Source organism: Odocoileus virginianus, chromosome 17, assembly GCF_023699985.2.
Source record: "Odocoileus virginianus isolate 20LAN1187 ecotype Illinois chromosome 17, Ovbor_1.2, whole genome shotgun sequence".
Classification (NCBI taxonomy): Eukaryota; Metazoa; Chordata; class Mammalia; order Artiodactyla; family Cervidae; genus Odocoileus; species Odocoileus virginianus.
The window spans coordinates 35,268,695-35,288,732 of NC_069690.1; the positions used below are offsets into that span (position 1 = coordinate 35,268,695).

The 20,038-nt window shown below is 37.2% G+C and overlaps 1 protein-coding gene across 2 annotated transcripts in view; it reads left to right on the top strand.

Annotated features, from left to right (window-relative positions):
• Window positions 1-20,038, top strand: part of SPOP (speckle type BTB/POZ protein) — a 76,105-nt gene that overhangs the window by 23,115 nt on the left and 32,952 nt on the right. The window contains exon 2 of one of the 2 annotated variants that reach the window (XM_020871226.2): window positions 17,182-17,227. The exons of the other annotated variant lie outside the window; for it this stretch is intronic. The gene's annotated coding sequence lies outside the window, so the exon portion shown is untranslated. The remainder of the gene's footprint in view (window positions 1-17,181; window positions 17,228-20,038) is intronic. 2 annotated transcript variants of the gene reach the window in all.

Here is a 20,038-nt window from a genome sequence, read left to right on the forward strand (position 1 = left end):
GGGGAAGTAAGGGAGAGTAGGAAGTTGAAGCTAGTCTAGTGTTTATAGCTTGAGTATTTAGATGAATGGTACGATTGCTGGAAGACAGTCAGATTTTTTGAGGAAGGATGGACCTCCATTTTGGACTTACTTAGTTTGAGATGCCAACCAGATAGCCATGTTATGTCTCATGGCAGGAAGTTGGTTTGCATTGCAAAAGAGCTAGGCAGGAGAGTATGTGGAAACTATAAAGCCATAGAAGTTAATGAAATGGGGGTGATTGTAGTGATTTTGATTGTCTAAAAGGCAGGGGCAAAAAAAAAGAGGGGCCATTGTTATTGTTTTCAGTAAATCCTTGTTTAAATTTTTAGGTCCTTTTTTGTCTGCTTTTGACTTATAGAAACCTTGTCTTTTGAATAAGTGCTTTAGTAACTCTTTTTTGTGGTTATGTTAAAATGCACACAAAAACAGTTGTATTTTGATTGTGATGGTGGTTACATGTCAATTTTGTCAAAAATTTTATACACAAAAATGTAAATTTTATTGTATTAAAAATTGCTAAATAAGTAAATGCATCCAGAGTTTATTCCAGAGTTATGCAGATACTTTTCTCTTCTGTCCTTTTAATGGAACCTATTGAGAACTTTTCATAATGCCAGAATCTCATATTAACAGATTTCTCTAATCTTTCTCACCAATTCTTTGACTTAGCTGACAAATAAGAAAATGAGTATATTTAAATGTATCTATCCTTCTCCTACATTGTTTATTGATTCTTGAATAAGGCAAGAAGGCAAGAAAGGATCTAAAGAGTCTACAGATTGTACTTAGCCATGTTCCCTACCAAAAAATAGTGAATGATTTTTCACTGTATAGATATCTACAGTATTTTAAAAAATTTCTTTCTGAATATTTTCCCCTCCTTTCAAGTATGGTAGGAATTGAAATAAGGTTATAATTTCATTCTAGAATAAAGAATGAGGATTTGTTGTTGTTGTTGTTGTTTAGTCACTAAGTTGTGTCCGACTCTTTACCAGGCCCCTCCCATAAAAATATTTTGAATTAGCTAACGTAACGTCAGTTGGAAAAGTCAAAGTTTATAGACATGAGATATTTATAGGAGTAATTGAGTTGATTATAAATTAGGTTGGAGTCCTAAAGACATTGAACATGTAGTTTCAGTTTTTAACAACTTGTGCAGCAATGGAAAATTCAGACACCTCCCTTTCTGCATTGGACTGTGCCTTGACAATGTTGCCTTGTATAGAGTACATGCCTGTTAAAAACTTATATGATGGGGGAAAGAAATAAATTACTGCTTACTTTTGGAAGTAATTTGCATTACATTATCTGATTGGATAAATTTTTTTTGGCAAGTATGGACAGTAACCAATAAATATGCACTTTGGTTGTCAGATTGTCTACAGCCAGTTTTGAGCCATTATTTTCTTTTACATCATAGTAGTTTGCCGTTTAATGTAGCAACCCAACTAATGATTGGTTTAGTTTGTTCTTGACAGTATGTGCAAGCTCAGTGTTAAATTGAGTGTCTTTGGGTTTGATTTTTGGTTTAGTTTCAAGTAGTCATTTTTCTCTTCTTGATCCATTGCCACTTAATACCAATCTCAAGTCCAAGAAACAGGTTCTTAAGTGTCTTGGAAATACCTGAGACCTGCCTCTTTGATTATGTGATTGTAATATTTGTTTTTTTCTGTGGTTTATAGTTTTTATTTGAAAACTGTTAAACCTAAAATTTGTATCGACTAATTCGTGGAGTTCATTCTCGTAAATGGAACATTGAACTCCAATAGGTAGACTTTGCCAGCACCTGAAAGACTAATTTTTTTTTCAGCTGCAGACAGTCTTAAAGGGCCTACATGTAAGGGGTTTTTTTTTGTTTTTGTTTTTTTTATTGTTATTGTTAGTGATGGAACTTGGGGACTTCCCAAGTGATTTTTTTGATAATATCATGGACAGGATCCTTGCCAGGTAACCCTTATATTTGACTTCATGTCCCATTTAGTTCAACTGCTCTTTCTTTTCCCAATTGGTGTTTTGTTGGATACCTAGATTATCTGCTCTGAACCCAGAGTCTGGAGTTGGGCCCCACTGATAATTTGTGGTATAGTCAGAGCAAGTGCTGAGAAGACTTCTCTCATTTTGAAAGATGCTTCTAGTGTGGGACATGCTATGTTTGGTGAGTTTTACGTGTAGGTGTATGTAAGGTTATCTTTGATTTGAGTGCTTCCTGTTGATGCTTAAAACTGTGATGCTTTTTATATTTTAGAGATCCCCTGATAAAAGAAGAAACTGGTGGCAGTTTTCTTAAGAGATTTAATATTGGGTGTGGTTGATTTACTTGGGTGAGGAAAGGAAAAAATGTTGGGAGTAATCTCATAGTGGGTGTTCCTAAATTGTTTTCCCACATTTCTTATAAAATTAGAGGGAGCTTCTGTTGAAAACAAACAAACTGCATTAGATATACCTCATTTCCCTGGTTCTAAAATTTAAAAAATTTTTTTTCCACATTTCAGCAAAAGACCCAGGTTATTCCTCCCTATGGGATAGCATACTACAACTGCAGATGTAATAAGTATTTAAAATAATACATTATAGAAAAGTAAACTTTTATATATGTCTGTTTTTAGAAGCTCGTGTTCCTCCTGGAGTTCCCTGATGTTTACATCACTTCAGTTCAGCTTCTCAGTTGTATCTGATTCTTTGCAACCCCATGGACTGCAGCACACCAGGCTTCCCTGTCCATTACCAACTCCCAGAACTTGCTCAAACTCCTGTCCATTGAGTCGGTGATGCCATCCAACCATCCCGTCCTCTGTCATCCCCTTCTCCTGCCTTCAGTCTTTCTTAGCATCAGGGTCTTTTCCAATGAGTCAGTTCTCATCAGGTAGCCAAAGTATTGGAGCTTTAGCTTCAACATCAGTCCTTCCAAGGAACATTTAGGATTGATTTCCTTTAGGATTGACTGGTTTGATCTTCTTGCAGTCCAAGGGACCCTCAAGAGTCTTCTCCAACACCACAGTTCAAAAAGGTCAATTCTTCTGCACTCAGCCTTCTCTATAGTCCAACTCTCACACCCATACATGACTGCTGGAAAAACCATAGCCTTGACTAGACGGCCCTTTGTTGGCAAAGTAATGTCTCTGCTTTTTAATATGCTGTCTTAGTTGGTCATAGCTTTTCTTCCAAGGAGCAAGTGTCTTTTAATTTCATGGCTGCAGTCACCATCTGCAGTGATTTTGGAGCCCAGAAAAATAAAGTCTGTCACTGTTTCCACTGTTTCCCCATTTATTTGCCATAAAGGGATGGGTCCAGATACCTTGATCTTAGTTTTCTGAATGTTGAGCTTTAAGCCAGCTTTTTCACTCTCTTCTTTCACCTTCATCCAGAGGCTCTTTAGTTCCTCTGTACTTTCTGCCATAAGGGTCATGTCATCTGTGAATCTGAGGTTACTGATATTTCTCCAGGCATTCTTGATTCCAGCTTGTGCTTCATCCAGCCTGGCATTTCGCGTGATATACTCTATATAAGTTAAATAAGCAGGGTGACAATATACAGCCTTGACATAGTCATTTCCCTATTTGGAACCAGTCTGTTGTTCCATGGCCGGTTCTAACTGTTCCTTCTTACCCTGCATACAGATTTCTCAGGAGGCAGGTAAGGTGGTCTGGTATTCCCATCTCTTGAAGAAATGTTCCAGTTTATTGTGATCCACATAGTCAAAGGCTTTGGCATAGTCAATAAAGCAAAAATAGATGTTTTTCTGGGACTCTTTTGCTTTTTCAGTGATCCAGTGAATGTTGGCAATTTGATCTCTGGTTCCTCTGCCTTTTCTAAATCCAGCTTGAACATCTGGAAGTTCACAGTTCATGTATTGTTGAAGCCTGGCTTGGAGAATTTTGAGCATTACTTTGCTAATGTATGAGAAGAGTGCAATTGTGCTGTAGTTTGAACATTCTTTGGCATTGCCTTTCTTTGGGATTGGAATGAAAACGGACCTTTTCCAGTCCTGTGGCCACTACTAAGTTTTCCAAATTTGCTGGCATATTGAGTGCAGCACTTTCACAACATCATCCTTTAGGATTTGAAATAGCTCAGCTGGAATTCTATCACCTCCACTAGTTTTGTTCATAGTGATGCTTCCTAAGAATCCACTTGACTTTGGACTCCAGGATGTCTGGCTCTAGGTGAGTGATCATACCATCGTGGTTATCTGGGTCATGAAGATCTTTTTTGTGTAGTTCTTCTGTGTGTTCTTGCCACCTCTTCTTGGTATCTTCTGCTTCTGTTAGGTCCATACCATTTCTGTCCTTTACTGTGCTCATCTTTGCATGACGTGTTCCCCTGGTATCTAATTTTCTTGAAGAGATCTCTAGTCTTTCATATTTTGTTTTCCTCTATTTCTTTGCACTGATCACTGAAGAAGGCTTTCTTATCTCTCCTTGCTATTCTTTGGAACTCTGCATTCAAATAACTATATCTTTCCTTTTCTCCTTTGCCTTTAGCGTCTCTTCTTTTCTCAGCTATTTGTTAAGGCCTCCTCAAATGACCTTTTTGCCTTTCTTTTTCTTGCGGATGGTCTTGATCACAAAACAGATTTCCCAACCTGGGGATCTGGCAAAGGGACTGAGAATCCCAGGGAATTTGACTTTAGAGGCAGTGGGATTTGATTACAGAATTTACACAGGACTGGGCAAACAGACTCTTGGAGGGCACAAACAAAATCTTGTGCACCAGGACCCAGGAGAAAGGAGCAGGGACCCCACAAGAGACTGAGCCAAACTTTCCTGTGAGTGTCTGGGAGTCTCTGGCGGAGGTGTGGGTTGGCAGTGGCCTGCTGCAGGGCCGGGGGCACTGAGTGCAGCAGTGTGTGCTCGGGACCTCTTGAAGGAGGTTGCTGTTTTTCTTCATTACCTCCACCATAGTTTGGTCTCAGGTCAAACAGTAGGGAGGGAACGCAGCCCTGCCCATTAACAGAAAATTGGACTTTTACATGGTCCTTTGTAAATACTTCTTATTGAACTAAGACGATAATTTCAAAGTGAATGGCACTCATTAACTTAATTAACAGATACTTTATTGAGTATCTACTCCATGCTAGACATTGTACCAATTATTTAATAATTTTTTTAAAGTTTCAAAATACTCTAGGAGTTACTTCTGTGTGCTCTGTTAACACTTTTATCAACTCTGAGATCATGTATATCCCATTTAATTTAGGGATAAACAACTGAATTAATAGGGATTCTTTGGCAGTGCAAAATGATACGGAACTAAATTGATTCTCAGTGTACTGATAATAGCCTTTGGGTGAAAGTAGCTAGATTATGGAGAACAATATGGAGATTCCTTAAAAAACTGGAAATAGAACTGTCATATGACTCAGCAGTCCCACTCCTGGCCATACACACCGAGGGAAAAAAGACATGTGTACCCCAATGTTCATCACAGCACTGTTTACAGTAGCCAGGACATGGAAGCAACCTAGATGTCCATCAGCAGACGAATGGATAAGAAAGCTATGGTACATATACACAATGGAATATTATTCAGCCATTAAAAATAATGCATTTGAATCAGTTCTAATGAGATGGATGAAACTGGAGCCCATTATACAGAGTGAAGTAAGCCAGAAAGATAAACACCAATACAGTATGCTAACGCTTATATATGGAATTTAAAAAGATGGTAACGATAACCCTATATGCAGGACAGAAAAAGAGACACAGATATATAGAACAGACTTTTGGACTCTCTGGGAGAAGGCGAGAGTGGGATGATCTGAGAGAATAGCATTGAAACATGTATATTATCAAGTGTGAAACAGATCGCCAGCCCAGGTTGCATGCATGAGACAAGTGCTTGGGGCTGGCGCACTGGGATGACCCAGAGGGATGGGATGGGGAGGGAGGTGGGAGGAGGGTTCAGGATGGGGAACACATGTAAATCCATGGCTGATTCATGTCAATGTATGGCAAAAACCACTACAATATTGTAAAGTAATTATCCTCCAACTAATAAAAATAAATGAAAAAAAAAAAAAGAAAGTAGCTAGATTGTATGTGGAAGAATTTAACCATACATGCTATTAAATCCACCTCTTGATCTAAGATAGAACTTGGGTCTCCTTGTGATTCATAGATCTGCAGTACCAGTTGCTCACCTACTCTTTGTGCTTTCTTGTACTCAAAGATGTGGGAGAATCGAGCAGTCAGTCATGTGGGGAGTATATACTGGTACAATATTTCGTTGAGCAATTTGGCATTATCTCTCAAAAGAAAGAATGCTTAGACTTGAGGTTGCTTGCATTTATGTTCAGATACACCTGTGTGCTACATTGCAGTAGCGAAAACCCAGAAACCACACATCAGGGTACAGTGGAATTCTTTACAACCTTTAGAAAGATTAAGGTACATGTGTGCTTCCAAGGAGAGAGAGAGTATGTGTGTGTTTGTGTGTGTGTGTGTTTGCTGGCGCATGCTTTCTTTTTTGGTTTTGTGTGTTTTTTGCTTGTTTCTGAGGATCCAAAAGACATTGGTGTCTTTAGGCTTAGGAAGAGGATTTAGGTGTCTTGAAGATAACTTTTACTATTCAATTTTTAGCTTCCTATAACTTTCAAATTATTTATTCTGAATACATGTTGCTTTTCATTTTTAAAAAGCACATATGAAGAGAGGCAGATGTAATTTTAAGTTTTTCCAAAGGATCATAGAACTTTAACTCTGGCGGGGACCTCAGAGAGCCTTGGATAGTTGCCCTCAATTTAAATATAAGAAAACTTAGATTTAGGAAAGTATCAGCAATGCCTATGCTAGAATTCAGATCCCAAGGACTTTAAGAGCTTATGAATATATTGATGTGTTCTGTTCTTATTCTGACAGTTCATTTAACTGATGTCCATTTCTCATTGTGAAGAATTGATTTTGAAAGACACAGTAAAATGTTGACCTTTGTAAGACAGATCTTAATGTAACTACCTCTGGCAGTAAAGGTAAAGTGGTATTGTTAACTCTTACCTACATTTGTAACTTATCCTTAAAAGAGAGTTTATTTATGAGTTCTGTAAGTTTTTAATATTTGAAATGAGTTCAAACCTTCTCTTTTTTATTTGAGTACTAGCTGACTATTTAGATTTTTTAAACGATTTTACTGAGCTTTTGTTCCACCTAATTTTTAGGAGTGAATAGATGGAGAAATAGTTTTTGTGTCTTCTCAGTGGCTTGCTATTTAAAGATCAAGTATGCTGGAAAAAATGATAGGGAAATTGTTTAATGGAGGAAATTTTATATATTGAAGATGAATTCTCAGTTCTTTAAAATATGAGTTCTTCTTTTAACTATAAGTTGAGTCTTTTCCTGGATCTTCAGGGCCAGAAACATTTTCTCTTAATTCAAACCAAGCAAAGAAATTGACAGTGCTGAGAGTGGTGGTTTAGCTTGGGACTGGACATCCAGACTGCAGTCAATGAATATTTTTTATGATTGATTGACTTTAGCATTCAAGCAATGGCTTTTTGTTTTGTCACTAAGTTCAAACAATGTTTTGTCACTAAGTCGTGTCCCACTAGGCTCTTCTCTCCATGGGATTCCCCAGGCAAGAATGCTGAAGTGGGTTGCCATTTCCTTCTCCAGGAAGCACATTTATTAATGCTAAGGGTAGTTGCTGGACATCGAGTAAAATCTGTTTTTGCTGTGACTCTTACTAGTTGTATAGGTGGGAAAAACAGTCTTCCAAAAGTTAAATAATCCATAGATCTCTCCCAGATGGGATCTCTATTTGATAATAATTTGATTCGGCCACTAAGATGACTTGTTGTTTGAAAGGAAAGGGCTTTCAAGAAATCAAGGCGTCTTTTTACATCTTGAGGATCAGAGTCAAATATCTGTGCAGTTCTAATCAGTTAAGGTTTGGTTGAATTGAAAGGAAGAAAAGGTTATAGAGGGCCAGGGACAAAGAGTTGCAAATTTATCTTTGTAACCTTACATCCTTGGGGAGAAATACAGTTTCTGTAGCCACTTTAATTGTGTTGTAAATGCAGACTGACCTGTGGAATTGGGTAGCCTGACAGTTGACTTAATTTAAACAGTTGAATTGACTGGAAAACAATTGTTTTACAGGATATTCATTACATCCTTTTCTATCTCTAGAATATTTTCCTAATTCCTTTATTGAGCAGATGTCTATGAAGCACCTTCTATGTGCCAGGCACAATACAGGATTCTCTGGGTGCATGTCCCTTGCCCTCAAAGAGTATTCAGGCTGATAGCAAAGAGCTCCCTTGAATCAACTACTATTAGCAAGTTTTCTTGTTTTTTTACTATCACCCAAAAGGGATTTGTTACCATTTTTGTTATTATTTATTTCTACATCTCCAAAAATGCTTTTAAGTGTACCTTTTATTACTTGTAAGCCAATTTCCCATCTCAGGAAAAACAGATCTCAGCTCCCAGTCAGTCCAGTTATGATCAGCTGTTTTCCTTAACTGGTAGAAAATAAACTGTGTACTATGAAGCCTTCTTAGTGGTCAGAAAAACTAATAATTTATTTTAGGCAAGATAGAATCCAGGCTTGATATTATAATTTTTAAAAAGAGAAGCCTAAGTGGATGCAATAAGATGATTTTCAAAGATCAAGGATGGTTTTGTTAAACATTTTTACACCCAAAAGAAGAAGAAGATTTAATTGTTTCTTTTGGACACAAATAAGAGAAAGACAAGGGGAGTGCTTCTGACTTTGAACTGGGTGTTATCTTCCCAGAGCTCCCACTGTTCAGGTTCTGGTTTCAGATTTGCAGGACCAGAATGTCAGTATTACAGGTGCATTCAGAAGATGATCAGGCTATATAAACTGTAGACAGTATAGAAAATTAATTCACAGAAAACAAATCCATGGACAAATAAGGATGGGGCTGCTACTTTGATTGTGGTCACTGAATGCCTTTTTAAAAAGAGATGACTGTTGAGCTAAATGTAAATAGCAAGAAGCAAGCAATATGAATCTCTAGAAGTGTCTTCCAACCTGAGGGAAGATAATGCTAAGGTTCTGAGATGGAAAACAGGTTTGGCTTATTTATAGAAAGAAGGCCAGTGTGTTTGGAAGTAAGGGGTAGGTGATGAATTTGGCATAATGGGCCAGTTTCTATTAGGACCCTGTAGGGCTCCAAAATCACTGCAGATGGTGACTGCAGCCAGGAGATTAAAAGACACTTGCTCCTTGGAAGAAAAACTATGACCAACCTAGACAGCATATTAAAAAGCAGAGATGTTACTTTGCCAACAAAGGTCCGTCTAGTCAAAGCTATGGTTTTTCCAGTAGTCATGTATAGATGTGAGAGTTGGACTATAAAGAAAGCTGAGCACCAAATAATTGATCCTTTTGAACTATGATGTTGGAGAAGACTCTTGAAAGTCCCTTGGACTGCAAGGAGATCCAGCCAGTCCATCCTAAAGGAAATCAGTCCTGAATATTCATTGGAAGGACTGATGCTCAAGCTGAAACTCCAGTACTTTGGCCACCTGATGCAAAGAGCTGACTCATTTGAAAAGACCCTGATGCTGGGAAAGATTGAAGGCAGGGGGAGAAGGGGACGACAGAGGATGAGATGGTTGGATGGCATCACCAACTCAATGGACATGAGCTTGAGTAAACTCCGGGAGTTGGTGATGGACAGGGAGGCCTGGCGTGCTGCAGTCCATGGAGTCACAAAGAGTCAGACATGACTGACTGAACTGAACTGAACTCAGGGTCAGGTAAATGAGACAAAATTTTACTTTAAGTGTAGATAAATGGAAGCATGACATCATTTGATTTACTTTAAAAAATATATGTATTTATTTATTTGGCTGTGTCAGGTCTTAGGTGCAGCACATGGGATCCTCGTTGCATCATTCAGGATCTTCTTTGCCATGGAAGGACTCTAGTTGTAGCGCATGAGCTTAGCTGCTCCACGGCCTGCAAGATCTTAGTTCCCCAGCCAGGGATCGAACCTATGTCCCGTGCATTGCAAGGTGGATTGTTAACACTGGTTTACTTTTTCAAAGTTCATTGTGACTGCTCTGTGGCCAGTAGATTATCCTACAGCAAAAGCTGGAAGATCAATTAGAAATGAGTTAACACTGGTTCCGGTGAGAGAAAACTGCACAAAAATGGATGAACTTTGAAATGGATTAATGTGGAATACATTAGGGAACCAGTACAGCTGACAAGACTTGTTGATAGATGGGATATGGAAAGATAGGGGTTTTGGCTTGAGTAACCGGATAGAAGATGGTGCCATTTAGTATTTTAGTCATGTTAGACTTCTCAAATGAATGTAATTAAGGAATGTTAGAAATTGTGCTTTTTAATTCTGTAAGCTTTTGGCAAAGGAGAGGGATCTCCTCTGGAAAAGACAGTGTTTGTTTGTTTTTGGTAAACTCAGAAAACTCTGACATATTAGAACAGTAGAGCTTTCATTTAAAAAAACTAACGTTGATTAGGTGCTAAAATATAGAAAGTTATTTGAAAAGTGTTAGGACATAGGATTTTTTTCCCCAGGTTCTAGTCTTGAAAGTAGGCCTGAGCCTATCAACAGTTTGCCCAGGTGTCATTAATAATTGTGCTCAGAATTTATTAGAACAAAAGAGCATAATTTTCAACAGAGTTACCACTTGAAAATGAAATCAGAATTGAAAGTTATGATATATAGTTAGGTATCTTCTATCGGGTGTTTATCCAATTCTTCCATGTTGAATAATCCCTGATCTAAGAATCATCTGGTCACAGGAATTAAAGTATTGGATTAGAAGCTGAAAGACTTGGAGTTCTGAACTCAGTCCACTTTATTAATAGTCATGTAACCATGATAGATTGTAACCTCTTAACTTTTGTTTCCTTATTTGTATTGTCTTTGTTTGTTTGTTTCCTTATTTGTAAAATACTTGCCCTGCATGCCTCACAGTTCTGTTAAAAAAAATCCCAAATAAAGTCATGAATGTGAAAGTACTTTGAAGACAGTGAAGCTCTGACTGCTGCTTGTAAGGGAATGGTTATATAGCTTAAAGCACTTACCGCAAAAGGACCTTAGAAGTCCTTTTAAAGACGACAAAGAAGTGCTTGCTTTGGCAGCACAAACACTAAAATTTGAACAATACAGTGTTACAGAGAGGATTAGCATACCCTCCTCCCACACACACACACAAAAGACAAGGAAGGTAGGGGTGGGAGTGTTCAGGCTGTATCTCAACTGTGAATCTTGAAGTTATGATTTCCATTAAACTATAGTAGTACTCAATTTATAGACCTATTCTATGTGGCCTTGTAATTCTTAACCAGAATGACTTGTGAAACAGAGAACCCCAGATTAATGTGATGAGGATGATTTAATGTGAGTTTGGTTTTGCTCTCTTATTTGGTAGTTAGAATTTTATTCCCTGCCATAATGAAAATGAAAGGCAGCAAAATGTGGTTAGCATTTTTTACTTCAAATTTTCCCCCTTTATTTGCTCTTTGGGCTGTGGAGTGGGCTCTTGTTTGGTTTACTTGGAGTATCTTTTTCTTAAGAAAGGAGAAGTGTAAACATGCCAGAAGCTTGCTGGCAGTTGGAAGCAGCTGTTGGTCAGCAAGAGAAAAGCTGCGGGGGGGAAACAGGTTAGGGAATGGAAAATGTAAAGCAAGAGGGAGGAAAGACAGATTTGAGGAGTGCTCAAGAAAAAACATTTAAATCATTTTCCAAAAGGCTCAAGTTTTCGTTTTAAAAATCTGTCTTTGAGTTCAGGTACTATTCTTTGAGGTGATTGAATAATGGGTTGGTCTTGGAGGAGAGTGAGTGAAAGGGAAAGATGGAGGACAGGTTTTCAGGAGGTTCGAGGTAGGTGATGAAGAGGAAGGAGAAAGTGCTCTGTGGAAACGTGAGAACTGACTGAGCATGTGCTGGGTTACTGTGCAAGTTATTCTTACTGAAGTATGAAGTCAGTCCCTTTACTCCCTCTGCTTAAGTAACCCTGGTGCTCTGTTCCCATTAACTGGGGGCAGTATTTAACCAAGAGCTAAGTTTTTTATTATTGAGAAGATCTGGACTGAATCCATTGGCTTTTTTGGTTTGGTTCAGACTGTATTATTGTGTATTTAATATATTGCTCTAATGTTGATTTTTTTTCATGTTGATTAAAAAATAAAAAAAGCTTTTCTAACCTACTGTTCCCTCTGAATTCATTGTTTTTGAAAAAAAAATTAAAAAAAAAAAGCCTAACAAGAAGTAGAGAGATTGTGACACCTTCAGTTGAAGTCCTCCTGATTGACTTTCTCAGTTTCTTTTCCCCACCTCACTCCCAAGAGACAGCCTCTAATCTCTGACCATGAATTTCGTGACCATCCAATACAGGGTGTGTGTGTGAATGTATAAATTCTGTCACAGTCACTTTTTTCATTTATTCTATTTTTTCAAGATCCACGTGGATCCACATAGATCTAGGTCCCTCATTTTAGCTTTTTACCCTTCTGTATGAATATTTCAGTTTACCAAATCCCCAAACCTCCGTGATGGATATTTAAATCGTTCCATTTTTCTTTTTGCCATTACAGACAAAACTTCATTGAACAACCACCTCATATGGTTTTTTCCTCCTCCTTCCTTGTTATTGCTTTTTTGGTTTGATTTTTGTCCAAAATATCTTATTTTAATTCTCCCATTTTGCCAGTTTTCTTTTACTAAGACCAGAGGCTCTGAAATGTTCTTTTCCTATGGATTCTCTCTGGACTCTGATAAATATGGCAACCTTTGCATTTAATGTTTTGTATTTTTATTGTTTCATATCCAGTAGCTGATTTTCATATACATCAGTGACTACTCACCTTTTCCCTTTCTCCATTATATGTTTTATTACTTTTTAACTCCTAGAATATGTCTCACCCATTACATGTAGGACTAGTAGAATACGTCTCACCCATTAAATGTAGTAGTTAGTGATCTCCAATCCAGTTCATGCAATTCTTGTATTGTCTTATAAATTCAGCATGATCCAAATGTAGCTGATACTTACAAAAGAGTTTCTTGTAGCATTCTTAGCCAAAGTAAACATTTTAAAAGTGGAAGCCTTTACCTTAGAACTATTACAGGTAGATTTTGTTTAGGGATCATATGATTCAGTGACCAGTGTTTCACTTGTATCTTTTTCTGGAATCTTTAATCTACTGTGGGGTACGTGCTCAGTCGTGTCCACATGGCCTGTAGCCCGCTAGACTCCTCTGTCCGTGGAATTTCCCAGGCAAGAATACTGGAGTGGGTTGCCATTTCCTTCTCCTTTAATCCACTTATACTTTAGTCATTATTGTGAGGTTGGGTGTATTTTTTTTATGTTGCATGTGTTTCCCCCCCCCCCCCTTTTTAAAAGGTGGATTCCTGTTCAGAGCTTTGAGCACTTGGAATGCTAAAGTGTTATAAAGGAAAACCGGTTCTCTTCTCTACTGATACACCCCCCCCCCCCCACACCGCCTGCTGAAGTGTTTGAGTAGGACTTCCTTTCTTGAATATATCAACTTTATGTCTTTATGACATAATATATGTCTTTAAGACACAATATATGTCTTTAAGATTTATGTGCTAAGTATGTTTAAAAGTAGTTGATAAGACCTTAAAATGGAAATGTTAGTAATAAATATAACTAGAATATCAGGTGCCTGTGTATTTTCTTCCAGATTTGTTTATGTCCTTAAGAAATAGTTCAAGTCACAAGTTATTGTGGTTGGAAAGTAATCTTTGGATCTAGGCTTATTCTGACTTTATTGTAGGTGAAGTGTTCCACCGAAAGTATAAGCTCTATCTGTATGTTCAGAAGTATCTGTATGATCACCCAGTAGGCAGTTTTGTTCAGTGAATTATACCTTCCTTATTTTGTAATCACCAAGTTTGAATGGAGTTCCTTACCTGCTCTTTATCACATCAGTCCCATGTTTTATGCTGCAGAGAAATGCTTCTATTTTAAATCTTTCTTTAGAATAAAAATATGTTCTTACGTGGAACACCAGCACCATGAAGTTTTGTTTTTCCTTCCACTCTAGAAACTCTGCTATAAAAAGTTTTAGTTCCTAAGTCAAAAATAATTTTTTCTTTTAACCGTAGTTACCATCTTGGGATAGCTCATCTGGATCCGTAATAGAAGACTTTACTGTTTCTGTAGGCATCAAAATATGAAGAATCTTCTTCTTGAATTATATTTTGTTTGCATAATTCTTATTTAAAATACCTTTTTTCTTGATTTTATGAAAATATGCTCACTAAGAAAACAACAGCAACAACTTTAAAATAGTCAAAAGTATAGGAAGCAGTCCCTCAGTCTTCATGCCCATCTGGCCGAGTGGCTCCCTTCGTGGTTGCGGCGACTGACTTCTGCACCAGCAGTACAGCAGAGCTCTTGTCTCCCTGGGCTTTCCCAGCATTGTCGTCGTTAAAACTTGCCTTGCACATTTCTAGGGGAAGATACAATTTCGTTCATACCAGCTTTTTATTTATCTGTGAGTCAGTAGTGATAAGAGCAGAAATCTGAATCTTGTTAGTAAAACTTCGTTAATAAATTTGATTTATAGAGAGTGGAAACCGCCTTTTTTTCAAATGTATAATGTTACTGTCTAATCTTTCAAGGATAGAAATCTAAAAGAAGAGCAGATTAATTCAATCATTTATTAAATAAGTATTTATTTCTGATTTTCCATGTGCCAGACACTGTCTGGGTATAACAACAAAACAGATATCTGCGTTCTTACATCTCAGATAAAGTATAGTAGATGACTTTACGTGCTATAGAAAAAAATGAAGGAAAAATAAGACTGTGGCTGTGGGGGCAGGGGATGACATGTTTAAAGGTGTCAGGGAAGGCCTCACAGAGCTGGTGATTATTAGGGAAAGCCCCACAATGGTGAGGTTGTGTGCCAAGGGAATATCTGGGGAAAGAGTTATCCAGGTAGGATAAAGGGCAAGTACAAAGCCCTAAGGCAGGAACGAGCATATTCTGTCTGAGAAACAGCAGCAGAGAAGAGCAATGTGGCTGGAACACAGAGAGCTCCAGAAAACATAATTGGAGATGAGGCAAGAGAGGTAATGAGGTCCAGATTGTGCAGGGCCTTTGCAGTTATTGTAAGGACTTTGGCTTTTACTCAGAGTGAGATGGAAATCATTGGAGGTTTCATCCATGATTAAAAAGGTAATGGCAAAAAATACTTAGGTTCAAAAGTTTTTGTTTGTTTCCTGTAATTCGGGTATTAACTAATGGCTCCTGGTGAGCAGTCATACAAAAATTTAAACATTTGTGCCAGTACTGAAAATTTCCCAGAAATACAAATCTTAAGTATTACATTTAAATTCAGAGAAAGGAAGTATAATAGGAAAGCCTGTCTATAGATATTCATTCCTGGGTGGCCCTGCTTTATTACCGAGTTCTTATCCTGAGTTGTCTTGCAAAAAAAGTCAAGGATGTATTCTGTGGAAGACTATGTATTCACCCTTAGACATTGGAGAAGATATATACATACCATAGTAGTACTCTTATTTTATTTTAATGCCTTGTATAACCACCATTTATACCTATAAATACCATTGCTGGCACCCAGAAGAAGCTTGTTGTGTTGTAGATCATAGCCCAATCTAGATCATAGCCCCTACCACTGCTCAGAGGTATCACTGATCTGACATTTGTAGTAGTAGATTCTTCTTTGTGATTTCACCAAGTACGATTCATTGCAGACCAATATAACTTAGTTTTGTCTGTTTTTGAACTTTATATAATTAAATGGAATAATACCACATGTGTTCTTTTATGTCTTCTTTCAGAACCTAACTATATGTTTGTAAAGTTCATCTGTGTTGTTATGTAGAACTATAATTTAATTGCCATATATATATATTCCTGTCATGAATATATCACAATTTGTGTATCTGTTCTGTTGATATTTTTAGTTGTTGTAGCATTGCTGCTGTGAATGTTCTCATTTATATGTGCTGATGGACATGTGCAGGACTTTCTCTGGGCCATATTTGGGGGTGGAATTGTTGGATCTTTAGTTAGGGGCTTCCCAGGTGGTGCACGAATAAAATTGATTTCTAAAATGGTTGTACTAATTTGTCTTTCTACACACAGAACAGGGTGAAAGTGTTCCTGTTCCTTCTAGTCCTTATCACTATTGTCAGACTCTTAACTTTTGCCTGTCCACTAGGCCTAAAAGTGTGCACTCTAATTAACTGAGAAAACAAAACCTTAAACACAGTTGGTGTTCAGTAAATATCTGCTAGATGAATTTGACCTGACTCTTGTTATTTTAAATCTTCTAGTCATGACTTGTCCTCTTTTAGATTCAGTAGTTTAGTATGGTTTTTGGTGAGGGCTCAAATCCACTGCTGATAGTAACTAGACTTGGTTAACCAAAATAAGAGGAGCTTATTTGTACCAGGGTAGCAGTTAAAGATAGCATTTACATTTTCAGGAAAAGATTCTGTTTTTTAGGAATCACCCACAATGTATGCAGTATTTCCTTTTCTCATAAAAAGGAAGATAGCACCAGAATTTTCTGCCTTGCCTATGTTCCCAGAAGCCTAGGAACCATTTTTTTTTTTTTTTTTTTAGGAATCATTTTTATCCCTGTTTTTGAGTGACTTTGTAGGATATGGTAGATTATTTAGGGTGGTGGTGGTGGTGGTTAGCTAAGCTATCTCACCGGTCTTCAATAGCAACCTCAGTGTGGCAGCTGTTTATTAAAACCATAGGATGCATAGCTTTGTTTAAATGCATCTTGCTTCAGTGTAATTGATCCACAGAGCACTTTTTATAAAGGGTATTTTACATAAAAACTTGATAGTAATTCTTTCAGCAATTTGTGAAGTTGCTGGCAAAAATGATTGCTCTCCTCTTATAAATGTTGACATGGGGCAAGCCACTTATTTCATTATTGCTGTATTCATAGGCCAGTTCATTAGAAGAATTAACTTGAATTTTTCTGACTTTAATTTCTAAGTATAATCTTTTTGAGAGATGACTAGAAGCTGGAGTACTCAGAACTAGTGATGAGATACAAGAATGGTAATTTTTGACTAGTAAATCCTAGCTAATGTATCACTTGCTTTTGTAAACTTTTCTCTTTTCAGAATAGCCTAAGTAAGTAAAGACTTGTATGAGATTTAGAATCGTAAGTCTGATTCATCATCTCTATTTCCCACAGAGATTTCCTGTTAGACAAGACAAATTAGAGTCTTCCTACTGACTTGGTGAGTTTTTACATAGTTTTATTTTAAACATAGTTTAAGATCATGAGGACAGAAGTGGAATGAAATGCATAGAAGTATTTATCATGACTTTAAAAGATACACATCTTGAGTGCAATCTACTGTCTCATTTCAGTGCAAATAGTATGTAAAGTTGGAAGTCATACAAGGTGAGCATGTAAGTTTTTTTTAATAATGAGCATTACAGTAAGTGTTAAACAGTTTTCATAACTGGTTTCAAAAGAGGTTTTATTCTAAATATTCTTTCCTGAAGTAAACCAGAATTATTTATTCAGGTCTTCTCTGGTAACTGCTATATATAGGATAAAGCTTTACACTGATGATGGAGATGAGAAAAGATGTTTGGATTTAAAATTTTAATTAATGATTGATAATACATGATCTGGACATTTTTAGAGTAAGATTATTTTTCTCCCTAGAAAAGATCTAAAGAGAAATTTGAATTATAGCTTATAAAAGGAGATACCTTAAAGCAATTCATGGGCTTCGTTTTACTCTATATATAAGAAGTTTGATTTTGAGCAAATTGTCTTTGTGTATGTACTTTAGAACTCATCTCTCTATGTGTAAGTTAGATATTTCTACCATTCTAGCTACCATCTTGAAAGTTTTGCTTGTGGCATGAGATTCTTACCTCAAATGCTTATGTATGTTTTTACAGTTTTATTGGATAAAATAGGTGTTACGGCATTTTAATCTTTTTGATTCTGCCAAATCATCAGGAGCCAGGAAATTGTGTTAAGACAGACATTTTAACTTTGACCTGTTTTGTCTGCCTGTGTGGTTTTACTTTTTCCTTGCGTCATGAATTTTGGAATGAACACTTAAAACCGAGAACTTCCTGCTCATCCTTTGTCCCATTTAGTTTAGTTAGAACCTTACCATTACCACAGAAATTGGCTTATTTTTAAGAACTTTGGAAAGGAGAATTTATTTTTTACAGGTGGTTTTAGGTAGGGAACATGGATCCATCAGATTTCTCTACTTAATACCACACTTGAAGAAAATTAAAGCATACGTATACCTCATTATCTTCTTTTGTAGTTACAGAGAGGTCTACATGTCTCTCATAAAAAGTTTCCAGAGAATACTGAATTCTATACTACTCGATAGTAGTTGTTCAGTCGCTAAGTCATATCCATCTCTGCAAACTCATGGACTGTATGTAGCACACCAGGCTTCGTTGTCCTTTGTTATCTCCTGGAGTTTGTTCAGATTCATGTCCATTGAGTTGGTGATGGCTATTTAACCATCATATTCTCTGCCATCCCCTTCTCCTTTTTCCTTAAATCTTTCTCAACATCAGAATCTTTTCCAAGAAGTTGGCTCTTTGCATCAGGTGGCCAAAGTATTAGAGTGTCAGCATCAGTCCTTCCAATGAATATTGAGAGTTGATTTCCTTTAGGATTGGCTGGTTTGATGTCCTTTGGGGGACATCAAGGGACTCTCAAGAGTTCTCTGGCACCACAGTTCCGAAGCATCAATTCTTTGGTGTTCAGCCTTCTTTATGGTCCAACTCTCACATCTGTACATGACTAAATAGCTTTGCTATGTGGATGTTTGTTGGCAAAGTGATGTCTCTGTTTTTTAATACACTGTAGGTTTGTCATAGCTGTCCTCCCAAAGAGTAAGTATCCTTTAATTTCATGACTGCGGTCACCGTCTGCAGTGCTAGATAGTATGCAGTAGTAAATGCTGAAGAGAATTGGTTGCCCTTGTAGTAGACCAAATCCTCTGGAGCAGGTGGGTCTTTTCAGCTTCTGAATTAATGAAGTTATCCCAAATTGTATACCCTAAGGGCAGTTTAGAATTTCTTCTTTGGTATGCATTCTTTGGCCCCTTCTCTAGCCAGATTGTGTTAGCAAGAAATATTTTTAAATGTTTTGACTAAAACATTGGTGGGCAAAGAGAACTGCTTGTTGAGTTTGGCTTCTATAAAAGCCAGAGGACCCTGTGAGGTTATGCAACCTCTGCCTATTTGTTTCATAAAATGACTCTTTAGTTTTTGAATTATTACAGATTGGGCATGCTTAAATTGTATTAAGGCCAAGCCACTCATCTGTTTGCTGTTTGATTTTATAAGGTTCTTCACAGTTGTAGTTGAGGGGAGAAGGTGAAAAACTGTAACTTCTCAAATCTCGAAAAAGCTTTGGGCATATAATTATATAATAGTCTCTTAACCATAAGGTGTTGTACCTCTTCTTCTTCCTCTTCCTTCTTCTTTTTTTAAAATTCTGTTCCAGCTCTTGTTTTAGAATAAATTTTCTCAACCTAGAAGTCTTTGATAACATGTGGGTTGTGTTAAAATCTTCATTTTTCCTAAGTTTGCTCTTTGTGGCCCTAGAGATTTTTGCCCAAGCCATTCAGTGGAATCAACACATTATTATTATTATTTGTGAAAAGCGAAAAGTTGCTGATTGTTTGGTTCTGCCTATCTAACTTCGTTTCTAAAGGTGTTTTCCTTTGGAACTGAGATCCGCTTTGAAGTGAAATACAGCCCCTTTATAGTCAGATTTGTTTGCTGATTTGAATTCATGTCTTTCTATTTTAGCCATCTCCCAAATAATGAATTTTGAAAGTGATGTGTGGAGAAGCTTAATCTGATGAACACTATCTGCCTTTTTTTCTAAAGCAGTTGGAGGAAGTTGGCTATTTTGTTTGTTTGTTTTGTATTTTATCCTAGCAGGGGCTTAGTAATTAACAACACCAGCACATCACCTGATGAAAGAACCCAGACTCTGTGAAACCTGTGGTTGTTGCACTCAGTGGTTTATTCTGCAGGATCCTCCATTC